The sequence below is a fragment of the Lynx canadensis genome, chromosome A3 (assembly GCF_007474595.2).
Source record: "Lynx canadensis isolate LIC74 chromosome A3, mLynCan4.pri.v2, whole genome shotgun sequence".
In the NCBI taxonomy this organism is placed as follows: domain Eukaryota; kingdom Metazoa; phylum Chordata; class Mammalia; order Carnivora; family Felidae; genus Lynx; species Lynx canadensis.
Genome location: NC_044305.1, coordinates 27,994,724 through 28,012,175, shown reverse-complemented (window position 1 = coordinate 28,012,175; position 17,452 = coordinate 27,994,724). Strand labels below are relative to the sequence as shown.

The following is a 17,452-nucleotide window of genomic DNA, read 5'->3' as shown; positions in this document are numbered from 1 at the left end:
CTTTGTACACGTAACTAACTAGCCAGGAGAGAATCTGTAAGGTCAGGTCACCGCCCCCCCCCCCCCACCATAGCCAGCGTGTCACTTGCCATCACAAAGTGAATCAGCCACCTGGAGTACCAAATGTCTTCTACCGAGGATATGAGTGCATGGATTGGACAGAAGACATGAGGGTGTGGATAAGAGCATTGGTGAGGTACCCAACTCATCACAAGCCACCAGGAATTCAACACGGAGGGATGGCATTAGTTAGGCATCCCTGTGATCTGGTAGTTATTCTTGCATAAAATGGAGAGCACATTCATACTCCTATTACTAATTCAGAGGACACAGACAGCAATGTAAGACCGAAGTTAGAACCCCCTAAACTCTGCCAAGTGAGTGACTGTTTTCATGTACTTTGGTCTGAGCACGTGATGAGTAAGTACACGACAAATCAATGCAGGTAGATCCAGAAGAGACCATCCTTTTATTCTGAAATCGTATCCTACCCATGCCTTGAAGTGAGTACTAAGTGATGGATCTCGTCTTCGCTTGGATCAAAGAGAAGGAGCTCTGAGAGCAGAAAACATGGCAGGAGCTACTGCGGTCCATTGGCTCTTGGGGTTTGCCAGGTAAGGGCAGAACATGGTGACAGCCCAAACAAAAGCATACAAAAATATAATGGACTTCTACTTAGCAATAAAAAGAATGAACTGCCGTTACACCTGGTGATAAGGATGAATCTCAAAACTAAATAAACATTAAAAAAAATGTAGGGGCTCCTGGGTGGCTAAGTTGGTTAAGCGTTCGACTCTTGGTTTCGGCTCAGGTCATGATCTCAAGGCTTCGTGGGTTTGAGCCCTGCGTCGGGCTCTCCGGGGGCAGTGTGGAGACTGCTTGGGATTCTCTCTCCCTCTCTCTCTCTGCCCCGTCCCCACTCGTGCTGCCTCTGTCTCTCTCAAATAAATAAATAAACTTAAATAAATACATAAGGGGGGGGCACCTGGGTGGCTCAGTCGGTGAAGCACCCAGCTTCAGCTCAGGTCATAGTCTCGTGGTTCGTGGGTTCCAGCCCCGCATCGGGCTCTGTGCTGACAGCTCAAAGCCTGGAGCCTGCTTCAGATTCTGTGTCTTCCTCTGTCTCTGCCCCTCACCCTCTTGCGCTCTGTCTCTCTCTCTCTCTCAAAAATAAACATTAAAAAAAAATTTGTTTAAGGCAGACTTTTATCAAAGAATACGTTCTTTGACACGTTCGATTTCATCTGAAGCTCTGGAAAAGATAAGTGTAATCCATAGTGACATAGATCAGTAGTTGTCTGAGGCCTGGGATGGGGGAATTGATTGGGAAGGGACACAAGGGAACCTTTTGGGGAGATGGGAATGTTCTATATTTTGACTGTGGTTACATGGGCACACACCTTTGTTAAAACTCATGGAAATGCACACTTCAAATGGAGACATTTTATTGCATGTAAATTATACTTCAAAAAGTTGACTTAAAAAATATATACAGGGCTTCCATTTCCAGACAAGATGAGTCAGTCGATTCCACCCTGTTGCTTCCACTTAAAACCCAAAACTTGACAATATATAGAAAGCAACTACCAGACTCCTTTGACAGTGGAAAAAAGGTGAACTGGCGAGACAACTTGGGTCTCAAGGGATGACTTAGCTGGGAGTCCTCACGGGCTTTACTACTTCCTAGATCCCAGCCTGAGCACCAGAGAAGGTGAAACCGAAAACCATTACCAAGCACAAAGTCCCAAAGAAAGCCCGCCTTCCGGAGTCAAAGGGCTGGGAGGGACAGCAATGAGAGACATTCCTTTTGACAATGTTTGCCTTTCTCCAGGTGAACACCATGAAATAAGCCACAGCCCTCCCTCTCCCAGCAGGCTTTGGGGAGACAGACTGGTGTGGGGCTTGTCCACCACCCGTGCTGTGCACTACCGGGTAGGTAGTCCTCTCTCTCCTTACCGGTGAGACTGTGATGTGGAGGTCCATCAGTCAGCCCCATTCTGCACAAATGTGATCAGCGAGGATCCCCTGCCCTCCTTCCCCGTCCCCAAGGGAGTGTTGTGACTGAAGGGTGGAACCCTGTTGCTATCCTTGCTTAGCACTAAGCAAAGCCAACAAAGAGACAGTATCCACCCCCACACAGCTAGATTGTGTGGGGCGGGTTTCAGAGAAGAGGGAGCTGTAGGAAGAGATCCTTTGAATTTGCGTCTGAGGTCCAGGGCATACCCACAAGTGAAACCCCCCCAGAATTAGCAGCAAAAGCTTTGAGAACTGAATTACGATGTGGAATACTGTACAGTTCCAAATCGGCCTCTGGGTAGCACACAGCAGGACAGACCAAAATAGTGCCGATTCAAAACTACATTGGTATTACATTGACATTCAAGCTCACAGACCACAAGAGTAAGCCGTGGTGTTCATTCTGAACTTGAACAAGTTGAATGCATACTAAAATAGATTCAAAAGGGAACCAGTGGGAACATAATACCCAAAAAGTCCAGGATAAAATAAAATATTATGCATCATACAAAAAGCCAGAAAAAGGCTGAACTGGAATGAGAAAGGGCAGTCAACAGATGCTAACATCAGGGGCCTGGCTGGCTCAGTCGGTAGAGCATGTGACTCTTGATCTCAGGGTCGTGAGTTTGAGCCCCATGTTGGGCGTAGAGCCTGTTTAATGAGAGCAAAACCAAAAACCAGATGCTAACATCAAGATGACACAGAAGTTGGGATTATCTGACAAGGATTTTAAAGTAGCTGTCCCCAAAAAAGGAGAAGAAGAAAGGGAGAAAAAGGAAAGCTTCAGCAAGCAACCATGAGCATTCCAGAAACGGGAAAATAGAAAATTTCAGCAAAGAAAAAGAAGATATAAAGAAAAACCAGATGAAAATTGTAAAACTAAAAAATACAGTAACAGGACCAACAAACTTACTGATGGACACTGTGAGCCATCGGAGATGACAGAGGAAAGAAGCAGTGACCTTGAAGATAGAGCACTAAAACTTCTACAACTTGAGCAGAGAAACCACGAATGAACAAAATGAACAGAACTTCAGGGGCCTGTGGGAAAATACCAACATCCGTGTATGTCACTGGAATCCCACAAGGAGAAGAGAAGGAGTGTGGTGTAGAAAATAGACTCAAATAATAGCCGAAAGCTTCCCACTTTGGGCAAAAGACATAAACCTACGGGTTTAAGAAGCTGCATGAATCCCAAACCAGGAAGTCATAAAAATCCTAAAATAGTGTGCACTAACAGCCAAGTAGAGTCATAGAGACAGAGTTTCCAAGGTTGGGGGACGAAGGAAAACAGAGATATTTGGTCAAATGTTACAAACTTCCAGTTACAAGATGAGTAAGTTTGGGGGATCTAACCTACAGCATAGTGACTGTCGTTAACAATATACTGTATTGTGTACTTGAAAGCTGCTAAGAGAGTAGATCTTAAATGTTCTTGGCTAGCCAGAAAAAAAAAAGTAATTATGCAAAATGATGGAGATGTTTACTAACCCTATTGTTGGTAATCATTTTGCAAAGTATAAGTATGTCAGATCATCACGCTGTACACCTTAAGGTTACACATTGTTACATGTCAATTATATCTCAGCAAAGCTGGACAAGAAAATGAGGTGAAAAGTAAAAAGGTAAAAAAACCTAGAACAGAGTATCTAGGAACTGTGGGACATTTACAGAAGGTGTAACGTACACAAAACAGGAAAACTAGAAGAGAAAGCAGAAGACTGTAATGGCTTACATTTTCCAAAATTAATGATAGATACCAGACCACAAATCCAGAAAGCTCAGAAAGTACCAAGCAGGGGCACCTGGGTGGCTCGCCGTTTAAGCGTCAGACTTCGGCTTGGGTCATGATCTCACAGTTCGTGGGTTCGAGCCCCGCGTTGGGCTCTGTGCTGACGGCTCAGAGCCTGGAGCCTGCTTTGGATTCTGTGTCACCCCCTCTCTCTGCCCCTCCCCCACTCACTCTGTCTCTTGCTCTCAAAAAATAAATAAAACATTTAAAAAATTAAAAAAAAAAGTACCAAAAATCTACACCTAAGCATAGCATATTCAAATTTCAGGAAAAGAAGGGCGTGTGGCTGGCTCAGTCAGAAAAGCATGCAATTCTTGATCTCAAGGTCATGAGTTTGAGCCCCACATTGGGTGTGGAGACTCAGAAAAGTAAACGTTAAAAAAAGAAAAGAAAAGTCAAATTGCAGGAAAACAAAGAGAATATCTTGAAAGAAGCCAAAGTGGGCGGGGGGGGGGGGGGGGAAACGCACCTTACCTATTGAGGAACAAGGATGAGAATTACATTAGACTTCTCATCAGAAACCATGCAAGCAAGAAGAGAGTGGAATGAAATATTTAAAGTGTTGAAAGAAAAACACCAGTCTAGGAGCACCTGGGTAGCTCAGTGGGTTAAGCGTCCAAACCTCGACTTTGGCTCAGGTCATGATCTCAGTTTGAGAGATCGAGCCCTGAGTCGGGCTCTGCGCTGACAGCCCGGAGCCTGCTTGGGATTCTTTCTCTCCCTGTCTTTCTATTCCTGCCCTGCTCGTAGAGGATCTCTCTCTCTCTCTCTCTCAAAAAATAAACTTAAAAAAAAAAAAAAAGTAAAAACTTCAACTTCGTGAAAGAATGAATGTTCTTCATTCTTTCTTCATTCTGGTTCTTCATTCACCAGAAACAGCCAAAATGTTCCTCAATTGGTGAGTGGGTCAACAAACTTTGTTACAGGCAGACAATGGAGTATTATTCCCCAATAAAAAGAAACGAGCTATCCAGCCGCACAAAGACCTGGAGAATCCTTCAATGCCTCGGGAGCTTGGGGAAACAGAGATCTAGGTCTTCGGAGGGCTGGAAACAGAGGTCCTGAAGCCTCAGGAACCAGGGGATTCAACTTCAGTAAACATTCCTTTTGAGGAACTGCCTACATGGTGATGTCCATTCTCCTGGAACGAATCCTGAGTACAAAAGACTTTCCGGCACAGCGAGAACTCGGCCTTTTTCCTCTGCTCTGGAAGGATCCTACCTACTCAGAGAAAGTAGCAACTGGGAGGCCCCGCCGAGAACCCTAAGGAAAGGGCGAAGGGGGGCCACCACCTGCTGTGCCTGCTCTTCCCCTGGGGCCACCTTGCTTCCCCGAGATCTACCCTTAGCTGAATCTGTAGGAAATTAGGGTGTACGTTTGAGTCAGCGTGCTGTTCCAGGGGATCCGGTGTTCCCACAGCCCTGTGGCGGCGGGTTGGAGAGCCATCAGCTTGAAACTGGGAAGGGAGCAGAGGTTCCGGACAGGGAGTGACGCTGCTTTCCAAACAAGCTCTGCTGTAGCACAGCCCATCAGAAAGGAGACGTCTGAGTGACAGGCTTGAAAGATGTCACTTGGGGCCCCAGCCGGGGCTGTAGGGCCTCTGCAGCAGCTGGACATTAGGAAGGCATTTCTTAGAGGCCGGACACGGGGTGGCCACAGTGGCAAACACGAGGTAAGTCCAGTGGCGGGAGTCACTGGGAGTTGGGGGCGTCCAGAGTGCTGGAGTTGCACCCCTTCATGCGAGGGGCCCCTATGGAACATTCAAGGCCTAAGGAAAGCTAGGCAGCCGTAGCAGCAGGCGAGGTGGGTTTGACTCCTAAACAGGGGCCCAGGGTTGGGGCCAGCCATGCGTTTGTCATGTGCTTCTGCCCCTGGGCCTGACATCTCTATCCTCCGGGCTGAGTAAGGCTGGGGGAAGGATGTCCCATCGCATCTGAAGCCCAGAGAAGGTACAACTTCCCTAAGATACACAGCATGTTATAACTGAGTTAGGCTTAGGACTCAGAAGGCATGGCTCCCTGTTCCAGGCTGCCTCCCTCCTTCCCTCCCTCATTCAACCCTTCCTGGGGATGCCCACTGGCTAAATCATTATACGACAGCTTGTCCTATGATACACACTGGGTTCCACATGGAAGTTAGTCCAGAAACCTCGTTCTACACCTGGCTCCCAACACAGACTCCACGACAGGCATTTGCTTCCTTTTTACCAAAAAAAAAAAATAAATAAATAAATAAAATTAATGTGACTTTAGAAGTATTAATTCATTACTGTTTTCCTTTTCCTATTTACAAAAGTATAATTTTGTAGCATTTAGTTTATTTATTTTTTTAAATTTTTTCATGTTCATTTATTTTTGAGAGAGAAACAGAGCATGAGCAGGGGAGGGGCAGAGAGAGAGGGAGACACAGAGTCCGAAGCAGGCTCCAGGCTGTGAGCTGTCAGCACAGAGCCCGACGTGGGGCTCGAACTCACAAACCGTGAGATCATGACCTGAGCCCAAGTAGGTCGCTCAACCGACTGAGCCACCCAGGTGCCCCGCATTTAGTTTATTTTTGACTGCCACTATTATATATGTGTGAAGTCCAATAAAAAATGTCACAATCTGCTTTTTTTTTTTTGCCCATTTCCCTTATTATGCATTTTATTTCGTGATTACTAAGGTCAATAATTATGTTGCATAGGGGCAAGGGAGGGAGGAAATGGCTGTTGCACAAAGGCTCTATGCCAGGTTGTGATCAGCCCTGACCTTTCCAGAAACTTCACGCTGACCCCATGAGATGGGCTTTTGTAGCCCGTTTTACAAGGGAGGACGCTAAGTGGCAGAAGGGGGATTCAAACCCAAGGTCGGCCTGACTCCAATGTGCACGTCCGAAATGCCAGCAAACGTTGAGATCCTGCCGGAGCAAGGTGTGGGGAGGTGGGTGATCAGGGACGGCTTCTCGGAGGATGCGGTGGCGGGAGAGATGCCCACAGGGGAGGGCAGTGAAGCATGAGGACATGTGAGGAGTCAGGGAACTCTGAGCCTGAGCTCTGTCACTCCCTGGCTATATGGCCTTGGACAAGTCCTATCTCTTCCGAGGCCTTGGTGTTTTCTCTCTGGAGTTTTCAAAGGCCTAGGGTTCCACAAATCAGACCAAGACACTGCGTGGTCTGGGCAGTGAGCTTGGCTGGTGAGTGAGCTTGACATTACCCTGCCCCATGTCTAAGAACTGGGCCCCCAAGTCCCCCTGGCCCAGCCCAGCCTATACCCTTGGAGGTGACCTAGGACATGCCCCCTTCTTGCCTCTGATGTCAGGGTCCTAAACCACCAAGTAGGATTATCCTGTTGACCTCCAAGGGTAGTTGTGAGAATTAAAATATCAATAGCTGATACGTATCGGACAATCCTTATATGCCAACGCTGTGCTAAGAGTTTTACACTGATGTTTCTCAATAAATCTTCCCAGCACCTCTGTGAAGTTGTTATTCTCATTGACAGATGTGGCAACACAGAACCAGAGTGGTGATAGTACTTGCCCAAGGTCATATCTCTGTCCTGCTTAGCTTGGTGCCTGTCCCGCAGGAAATGGTAATTCCATCAGAACTAGTTCTGACACATGGGCCCCACGCTGGCATCTTAACATTTCTGGAATGAGGATGTTGCCCCACAACTGATGTCCGAGGAACATGTGAGTCAGCGGGCGGAGGGGGACCAGGGGACTTCGCTGTCTGCTGTCCGGTTGTTCAGGGAGCTGCAGTCAAGCCTGATGGAATTTTACCAGATTGGATCCTTAGATGTCACTTGACATGACTTCTAAATTGATGCCGCGTAGAAATACAAGGCCATGAAGTATACAGAAGGCTATCGCCAGACAGGCAGTACAATTAGAAGTACAACGTGCCGAATGGACCCAAAGAAAGTTTAGACTCTGGATGTGAAGAACTTTGATCCGATCACCAAAGGAGACGATTTCATAAATAAAAACATACTACTGTCAGTCTTTGAAGGGCTTTGTTACGCCTTTTTCGTCAAAAAAGCTCTTATTTAAATGGATATCCTATTTGCCTTGAAAAAATTACCTTCCTATTGATGGCGCCATAGAGTCAAGAAAAATCCAACAAAGCAGTCATGATGCTTCCGGTTGTGAGCAACAGAAAACCCACTTCAAACTGGCTGGAAGTGGCAAAGGCGTATTGGCTCCCGGTCATGAAAAGCCCAGGGCAGTTGGCTTCGGGCACAGCTGGACTGGCGGGAGGAAGCGAACGGCAGCAGGTAGATCTCTCGGCCCCCAAGCTCTGCCTTCTCTGCCGCGGCTCCAGTCCCCGTGGAGGCAGAACGGATGCCAGCGACACCAGCCGCCAACCCTCCCAGGTTTTACGCTTCCAGACTCCTCAGCATTTGGGACCAAACCTGAACCTGACGCCGTTGGCTGGCATTGGGTCACATGACTACCCTGGGCAGCTCAGGGAACGGAAGGTAGGCATTGCCCCATCAGGTCACCTTCCTCCCAATGGACTCAGGCATGGAGTCCACTCCACTCACTGTACCTGGCCGAGGTGGAGGAGGGAGGCTCCTCCCAAGGAAACTTGGGGGCTGCTACCCTAAAGACGGGAAAGTGGATGCTGGGTGACCCCCAAGTAGCAGCCGTCCTTGGAAGGCAGTAATTACCGGTGAAAGGAAATTTCGGAGAGGTGACTTCTACCCGTTCATCCCCCTGACAGCTCAGGTGACCCCGGAAAGAAAAAGTACCACTGCCAGAGCCCCCATCAGAGCGGGAAGAGCCCTTGGAGGTCCCTGCCGAGGTAGGATTGGGAAGCTAGAGGCGGGAAGGACTGGTCCAAGGCCATAAGACGGCCCATAGTTGGGAATGAAACCAGAACACAAATCTCAGGTATCCTGGTTCCACACCCAGTGCTCCCAGCTGGCCTGTGAGGGCCAAAGGGGGCTCTGGAAGGGGACCTCAGCTGGTTCATCACTCTTGGATGAGAAGCCCCTCCACCTCTCCCGAGAGTTTCTCCCAGCAGCCTTAGTGGAGTGTCTTTAACAAGTGTCCTGGGGCACCTGGATGGCCAAGTCAGTTGAGCATCAGACTCTTGATCCCAGGGTCGTGAGATCGAGCCCTGAGTTGGGCTCTGTGCTGAGTGTGGAGCCTGCTTAAGATTCTCTCTCTCTCTCTCTCTCTCTCTCTCTCTCTCTCTCTCTCTCTCCCCCTCTCTCCCTCTCCCTCTGCCCTTCTTCCCCAACTCGTGCACACACTCTCTCTAAAATAAAAATAACAGGGGCGCCTGGGTGGCTCAGTTAAGCATCCGACTTCGGCTCAGGTCACTGTCTCGCGGTTGGTGGGTTCAGGCCCCCCATCAGGCTCTGTGCTGACAGCTCAGAGCCTGGAGCCTGCTTCAGATTCCCTCTCTGCACCTCCCCTGTTTGTGCTCTCTCAACAATAAATAACTGTTAAAAAAATTAATAAAATAAAAATAACAATAATAAAAGTAAATGAAAAATAAATAAAAAGCCTCCTGCTCTCCCCCCGCCCCCACGGCACTGGGGTCTCCCAGTCTGCCTCAGATGGAAGGGTGAGAAGTGCCCTAGATTTGCTCAGGCATTCTCAGTCATCGATGGCGCTGATCTAAGCCCTTGATCTTACGTAAAATGCAGGAAGCACAGCCCCTCTTCCAGCTCCAGCTGTCCCATCCTTTCTGGAGCTTCTGGACCCCCCCCCGCCCCCGCCACCCAGCCAGGCTGGGCCTTTATGGGTTTTCCGTGGCCCTGGGCCGGACCTGATTCTAAGAAACCTTCAGTGTGTCCACATATTGGGTTCAAAGCAGGACACCTGGTGAGCATGAACCCACCAGCCAGGCTGTCTCCAGAACTCCTCTGGGGGAGGGGCTTGGGCGCAGCAATCTCATGTGGGTGCGGGAGGGGGCCTGCCTTTAAGCCTCCTTTGCATAATAAGCCACTTCTATCCAGAAGATGCATCTGTTTGACTGGCAGAAGGGCTTTTCTGATGGACATGAGGAGGGGGTTAAGCACCCATCCGTCCACCCCTTGGTGCCACCACGGTCACCATCAATTTAGATTAGAGGAAGCCTACCTTAACTCGATGACAGGGTGCCAGTGGTGGGAATCCAAGTCCCTTAGCGGGTGGGGAAGATGGGGTGGGGCGGGGTACAGGACGAGATCTTCCCTAGCACGTCAGGACTTTGAACAAGGATCGCTGAGGGCTGTATTTATGGCACAGAAAGCTGTCAATGATGTAAGTGAAAAGGAAAAATATGAGAAAGCATATATATATATATATATATATATATATATACCATGAGTGTGTGTGTGGGTGGGTGGGGGTGCGCGCACGCGCGCGTAATAGCTAAGAACTCAGGATCTGGAGCCAGATTGTCTAGGTTCAGAACTCACTTTCACCTCTTCCTTACCTTGGGCATTTTACTTAAAATTCTGTGCCTGCGTTGCTTCATCTGTAAACTGGGGCTAAATAAACCAGGTACGGTGGAGGCAGGTCCCGGAAGACAGTAAGGGCTCAGACGGTGGCATCCGATAATCTCGTTCGTCCCCTGAGCAGGGACCCCGTTCTCAGAGTGCCGGTGGCGGGGCGGGCCGCACCCTGGCTCCGGAACCGGGGCTCCCCGCCGCTGTCGGCCCCCCATTGTTGCGCCTTCCTGCTCTGCGGATCCGCCGCCGGGGGCAGCTCGGGGCCGGGGCAGGGGAGCATCCGGCCCGGGCGCCCTCCCCGCGCCGTTCTGGGCGCTCCGCCAAGCCCCTCCCGCCGCCAGCGCCCGGGGACAGAGCACTGGACTGCGAGTCCGGGGGCCTCAGTCCTACTCGGCCCAGCGTCTCTGGCCACCCGGAAAACAGCGGAGAAGCCCACCCTCCAGGGCCGCCCGCGGGTTGAGATCGCGGGTGCACCGGGCGGGCACCTGGCCTGGCTCCCCACCTTGAGCACGTCTGTCCTCAGATACTGTCTTGCTCGCGTGGACTTTGACAATGCTGCTCGCCCGCCGGGGTGCAAGGGGGACCGATGCGGCTCCTGGTGTCTGGGCCTGAGTGAATTTCTCAGAATATCCTGCCTCTGCTAACCCCGCTCAACCTCTCCCCGGCACAAGGCAAAAAGTGGGTGAAAGGGCTGGGCAGCTTTCCCAGGCTGGCAGCCGGCAGAGACCAGGATCTGGAGTTCTTGCATCCTGGCTCTGCTGCTGAACTGCTGTGTGACCTTGAGCAAGGCCTTCCCTCTCTGAGTCCCAGCCTCCCTCCTCTAATGGCACAGGAGGACAGGTGTGGCCCGTCACCCTGGCTGCCCCTCTGGCTGCCTGGGGCACCACGGGAAAGTAGTTTGATCCCCTGGGCTCAGTTTATCTTTTCTGCAAAATTGTTATGCCCACACAGATTCAGCAGATAACACCTGATCTTGAGATGCCTCTTTCTGCTGCCCTCTGCCCCGTTTCTCTGCTCAGAAGGCGATTTGGGTCTTCCAAAGGGGAACCCCAGCCTCAGGATTGTCCCTCTGCACTGGGCAGGACCACGGCTGTCTTTCGATATGGGTTCTCCCCACCCCCCGGCCCCAGGAGGCAGAGGGGCTTCTGTGGCCACAGGATGGCTTTCAGTGCTGATGGTGCAGGAGTGAGCCACCCGTCAACAGAGGAAGTTTACTCGGGATTTAAGGAATGAGAAGGAATTGGGGCTTTCAAAACCTGTTCCTAGAGTACCCTCTTGCTGCCTTCCTTCCCCCTGCTCCCTTTTCTATCTGCCCCCTGGTCTTGTGGACTGCCACAGAAACCCCCAAACCCTCTCTGTTACGCCGGTTGATCTGTTCCCAGTTTCTATGGGGGCAGCGGGGGTTGCTTGGATACCCCCATAATCGCCATCAACCCTTTCAAAGCCGTCCCAAATAAAGTCACTCCCAAAGAAATCTTAGGAATATATTGTGCTTTTGTAACTGCCCCCCATAACGCCTCCCCCCAAGCCACTCTCAGCCGAGCTTCTGTTCTCACATTTACCCTCATTCATCAGAGGGCTTAGTAGGGCAAAAAGTTCTTCCACCAAAAAAGTATCACCTTCCAGGGACAGCCGCTGGGAGTATAAAGGCATATTTCCCCATGTGATCTTCACTAAAATTCCACCTTTTGGGAAATGCTGTTCCGATTTTTGCAGAAGTGGCTGGAACTGGAAGGTAGGACTGTCAGGCACCACAGCCCCGGGCTCTGGAACGTTGTGTCTTTCCTTCTCTCCAGCTCCCTCTCGCCCTAGGTAGGTTCAGCTGGGCTGTGTGCCGCACCCCAGGGCACAGCTGCTCCCCCTGCCCGAGCTCTGGTGGTCACAGCTGCCTGGCAGTCACCCCAGACGGAGGCCTGAGGTCCTTGTTAATGTCATTCTCCATACTCCTTCCCATGCTCTGCCCTTCATGCATGTGGTGGGACTACGCGTTTCTGTCCCCTGAGATTAGGTGGGGTCATGTGACTAGCCATGGCCAAGGAAGCGTGAAGAGTGACATCTGTCACCTCAGGGTGGGACATTATTGCCAGGTGGAGACCCCGTGACTACTGACAGCTTTTGAGATGGTGTCTGCTCCATTGCCCTGGGCCCCGGAATGGGAAGCGGGTGAGAGCCCTCCAGCCCTATGTGGACATGCCATGTACATGAGAAATAGTGTTAGGAGCCACTAGGATGTGGGGCTGTTTGTTAGTGCAGTGTGACCCAGCCTACCGAGACTGGCAGAAATCTCCAGAAAGCAAAACCAAAGTGGAAGTGAGAAACGGTGTGGGGGACATTCTGTCTCTAAAGACCTGTTTTGTGTTCTTTCACGAGATGGTCAGTCTGGTGAGAACACAGAGGAGACTTGTTATTTATTATTATTATTTTTTAAGTAATCTCTACACCGTGTGGGGCTCGAACTCACAACCCCAAGATCAAGAGTCGCACGCTCTCCCGACTGAGCCAGCCAGGCGCCCCAGAGGAGTTTCTAACACTCACAGGTCCTAGAGACAGGAGGCAGGAGGCACACAGGCCATGCAGGACCTCATGGAAATACACCAGGGTAGGCGGGAGGCAGAAGACAGGAGGGGGTGTGGCTTGGGCCATGGCATTTATTGGGGTTTCCGTGGGAAAGGCAAGACAGGGCAAGGCAAACAGTTTAGGATTGGCTAGTTTGAATGATTTCGGGGGGCTCTGAGCTGTATAGGTGGTCTCTGTTTGCCTGATAGCAGGCTCTGGGGTGATCGAGGAGACGAATACTGCCTCCTGGGGCTCACAGGCCTGAGAGAGGAGGTCTGGCGCGGGTCTAGAATACCAAATGCCCAAAGCGACTCTACGTGGTGCCCCAGGACCGGCAGGGACAGGGGTGACACTGGGCTGGCCCTTTGTTGGATCTTAGCACGTTGGGCATGAGCGGCTGAGACGGATGCTGCCCACCCAATATCCATGTTCCCCCTTTTCCTTCATAACAGAACCCCAGTGTTACCTGGCAGCGTGCCCAGCCCGCGGACTCCATTCCCAGATCCTCACGCAGCTGTGTGGCTGTGCGTCTAGATTCTTGCCTAAGTAAGTTGAGGTCTGCTTCCAGGTGGGCTTCCTGTAGGAAGCTGACCCAGCGGGAGGCGTCGTTCTTGTCCCGCCCCCTCCCTCCTGCTGTCTGGACTGTAGCTGTCGTGTCCGCAGCACTGGCCGCCGTCCTGGACAGTGTAGGTCATACGCAGTGAGCGTGAGAATTGTGAAGGGCAGGGAGACGTGGCATAGGATGAATGCTTCACAAAACATCCTATAAAAACGGACTCCCCGGGAAGGTGCGCCACATGTCTCACGTGGTTTGGGGCCCAGCTAGAGAAGGCCCGCGGTATCAGGTACGTCACAGAAGGGCCTTGACAAGAGGGATCTCTGGGCAGGTTGAGGGGACTGGGATCATTTTCTCCAGCCATGAAGGAGAAAAACTGGGCAGCCCGGGGAGTGGGGCTCTGAACATGCCTTCTAGAACTTTCTTCACCTTCATTTCTGCCCCAGTCCCCCAGACCTCCACCCCACAGCCATCCCCAGGGCTACTGCTCTGCCAGGCAAACATTCGTTGTAGGGGGTGGTTTCCCCACCTGGGTTTCCATGCAGCCTGCAGAAGGGCGGCCAGGATGTGAGGCAGAGAGAGCTGCCCAGTGGGGAGAAACCCCAGCTCTGCACTGACTCCACCGTGAGCCAGATAAGCACCCCAACTGTACTCAGGTTTCCCGTCTATAAAATGGGGCAATAATACCAGCCCCACGCCCCTCCCAGAGTGCTGGGGATCATCCTCCTCTGTGCGAGGAGGCAGGCTGGAGGCAGGGGTCAGGCAAGCGTGCAGTCGGGCTTTGTGGGCTAGTCTCAGTCCCAGGAGGCACAGAGCAATGACATATGCGTGGGTGGTCAGGAGCCCTGGCCACGTGTCTGATGGACTTGGGGTCAATAGTGTGACTCGTCACTCGCACGAGCCTGAGCTTTCTCATGTGTAAACCGGGCATTATTCCTGTAGACAGGGATTAAAGTAACGGATGTGAACCACTTAATGCAGTGGCTGGTGCACAGAAGTCCTCAATGACTGGTGGGTCAGCCCCACCCCTGGTCTTAGTGGACACCTGTCATTTTTATTGGCTGCCCTATTTTCAAAGCCCCTTCCCGTATCAGATGAGTCCCCCACCTAATGATGCTTCCAATAGAGGAGCCCCAGTGTACCAGCATGCTTTGCGGTGAGAGCCTGGGCACATGACCCAGGTACGACCAGCCACAGTCCCCTGCACAGACCTTTGGAGGAATCCGTGACCCAAGGAGGCAGGGGCACATAGGCCCATTCTGGTGGTGCCTCCATCCAGTTTCTGGAGTCATCAGGGACAGAGGTCTGCAGGGACTGACCACGGCTGGGTGTCAGCGGGATGGGCTGCCCGGTCAGTGCCCCATGCAGGGGGCCGATGCCATGAGAACTCCAAGCTGGGCCCTCTGACTCTTCTAGCCCGTTGGCTCCCCAGTGGTGTTCGGTAAGTTCCTTTCCTGCTTAAGTAACCCGCGGCCGGTCGCTGCTGACTGCAACCACAAACCCCCGCTGGCTCTGCTCCCCGCGCCCAAGTACTGACCCTCCCTTTTGAGGCTCTTCCCTGAATTGCTGGCCTTCCCTTACCCCAAGCTCCCTGTGTGTTTGGTTTCTCTCTCTGTGCCTCCAGCCAGAGCCTGGCTGGAGCAAAACCAGCTTTTGCTGGGAAATCCCAAGAGGAGACCCAGGCCCAGATCTAGGGTTGGCACTAGCACCTTTAAAGATACACATTCGCAAGGGGAAAGCATGCAGGTTCTGGGTTCCAATCCCCGTTCTGTGACTTCCCGACGGCGTGGCCCTGGCTCCACGGCCTACCCCTGAGCCTTAGTTTCCTTTCCTGTTACAACACTCCGGAGGTCGCTTTTTGATAGATTTGGGGGGTCAGAGGAGGTCGGGGAAGGGAAGCCCCACACCCAGCGTGTTGTTGGCATGGGACTGAGAAGAAACTGGGTCAGGAAGACGTGGCAGAGGGTAGCGTTCGTGTAATTCATGTCAGAATCACCTGAGAGGGGAGTCAAAGGCAGATTCGTGGACCCCACTCCCAGAGTTGGATGTGGCGAGGCTGAAGGGGCCCCCGGGATCTGTATTTTTAACACATGTCCCCCCCTAGAGGTCTGTGCTGCCGGTGGCGGGGGCCACTCCTCTTGGGAAGCAGAATGGAGGGTGGTGAGGCCCATGTGGCTGAGCCAACACAGTAGTGGGGCCCCTGACATTGGTTTCATTCTCACCAGAAGCTTCTACAGTAACCTTCTCAGGCAGAGTCCAACTTGGACTTATGTTCCAGAAAGGATGCAGGGAGTTTCTGCAGGGTTCATCTTTGATCACATTTACAACAGTAATGGATCCTTTTCTCACTTCAGCAAGGCAGTAATCCGATAACATAGATACTAGAATAGTCCAAGTTTAGTTAGCCCTTCCCATGAGCCAGGCATTATGCAAGTACTTTATCTATGCTAATAAATACAAGGTGAAATTTTTCTCCTCATCTCTCAGGTGGGGAAACCGAGGCCCAGAGAGGTAAAGTCACTTGTGTAAGGTCACGTGGCCCGAGTAGGGATTTAAATCCAGGCAGAGTGGGATTCCGCATCCATACAATAAGATATCACCTTGGGGTAGTGTGAGGGCGTTAGAGGTTGGGGTCTCCGGCAGGTGCCTGTGTTTCCAGGAAAGGGGCTGAGGTGGTGGGTGGGACCAAGCGGGGTACAAGTGCACGGGAGTGTGGGACATCAGCCCCCTGGGCCTCTGACTCCCTAGGGCCGCCAGCTACCACCTCGAACATCTATGGCCAGTTGCGCAGAAATGGGAGACTCTGAGACCAGGCAGCTTTGTTCAGTTCACAGCCAAGGTCTGGCCTTACCACTCAGGCTGTGTGGCCCTGGGCAAGGTACTTCGCTCTCTAAATCTGGGGGCCGCTGGGAAGAATCGGAGATGCCCAACATGCAGAGGAGCTCCATAGACAGCTCTGGCAGCCAGCATTCAGTGGCGTGGGTGCAGCAGCGGGGCCCCGCCATCCGGAGTCCACACAGAGGGTAGGGGCCCACAGCTGGTGCTTCTGTCTGCTCAGCAGCCATTCCTCCTTCTTCCAGGAAGAGAGAGCACCTGCCTTTTCACTTGAGCTAGATGACTTGTGTTCCGGTGACTTACAGCCAGACCGATCCCACGAGGAAGTCAGAAACTTAACATGTGCGGAGGGAGCTGGGTCTTAGGCTGGCAACATCTAACCCTCAGGATGAGCCTGTAAAGCAGGTACCGCTACTTTTATCGGTAGATGTGGAAACAGAAGCTGAGACAAGTGTACTACGTGCTCAACGTCACAGATCTGGGCCTCGGATCAGATGCCCCAAGGCAGCCCATCTGTTAAATAAGGGTGAGCCACTGCGTTTGTAACTGATGGAGGGGGCATTCGTTCGTTCGGCAAACACTTCAAAGAGCCTACCGTGCGCCAGGCACAGTGCTGGGCCCTAGGGACAAGAGCCCCACAGGCCGGGCCCCTGCCCTCCCGGAGTGCCCATTCCAGAGGGCACAGAGGTTTCACCCCACAGGCTAAATCCAGGTGGCAGTGGCTGTCTGCGACCTCTAGGCTCCGCGGGAACGGCCGGCAGGGCGCTGTTGGGGGGTTTCTGAGTGTACAGCTGCATATTGGGATACCCGTGTCTTAGACTTTTGAAGATTGTTCACACGCATGTGTAACAGCAGAACTATATCCTGGTCGGAGCACAAGCTCCCATTTTTATCCTGAAAACAGCCGCTATAGATCTAGTAACTAGGCCCTGTCCTCAGGGAGCTTTGGGTTCAACTGGCAGCCTGACGTACACAGGAAGAGTCTGACCTGGAGCTCAGAGGCTGGGAAGGCCCCACGGATGCGGGTGACCAGGGTGCCCTCCTGGAAGAGGAGTGGTCTGGTGGGGCAGGGGAGGCGTTCCAGAAGTAGCAGGCAGGCACAGGTACGGACGTGTGAAGTGCACGTGAGATGGGGGGGGGGGGGGGGGGGGGGGGCAGATTCCGCCTGAAAAGGCAGTAACGGGACAGGCCATGGAGGCCCCATGTCCGGTCTGGGAGTTCAGTCTTGACCCTTTGGTAGGGAGCCACTGAAGACTGTGGGCAGGGGGCATG

General features: G+C 52.0%; 1 non-coding gene across 1 annotated transcript; it reads left to right on the top strand.

Annotated features, from left to right (window-relative positions):
- Nucleotides 1-2,588: 2,588 nt before the first annotated feature.
- On the top strand, nt 2,589-2,661 carry TRNAK-CUU. The gene has a single exon. It is a non-coding gene; the product is annotated as a tRNA-Lys (tRNA).
- The last annotated feature ends 14,791 nt before the right edge of the window (nt 2,662-17,452 follow it).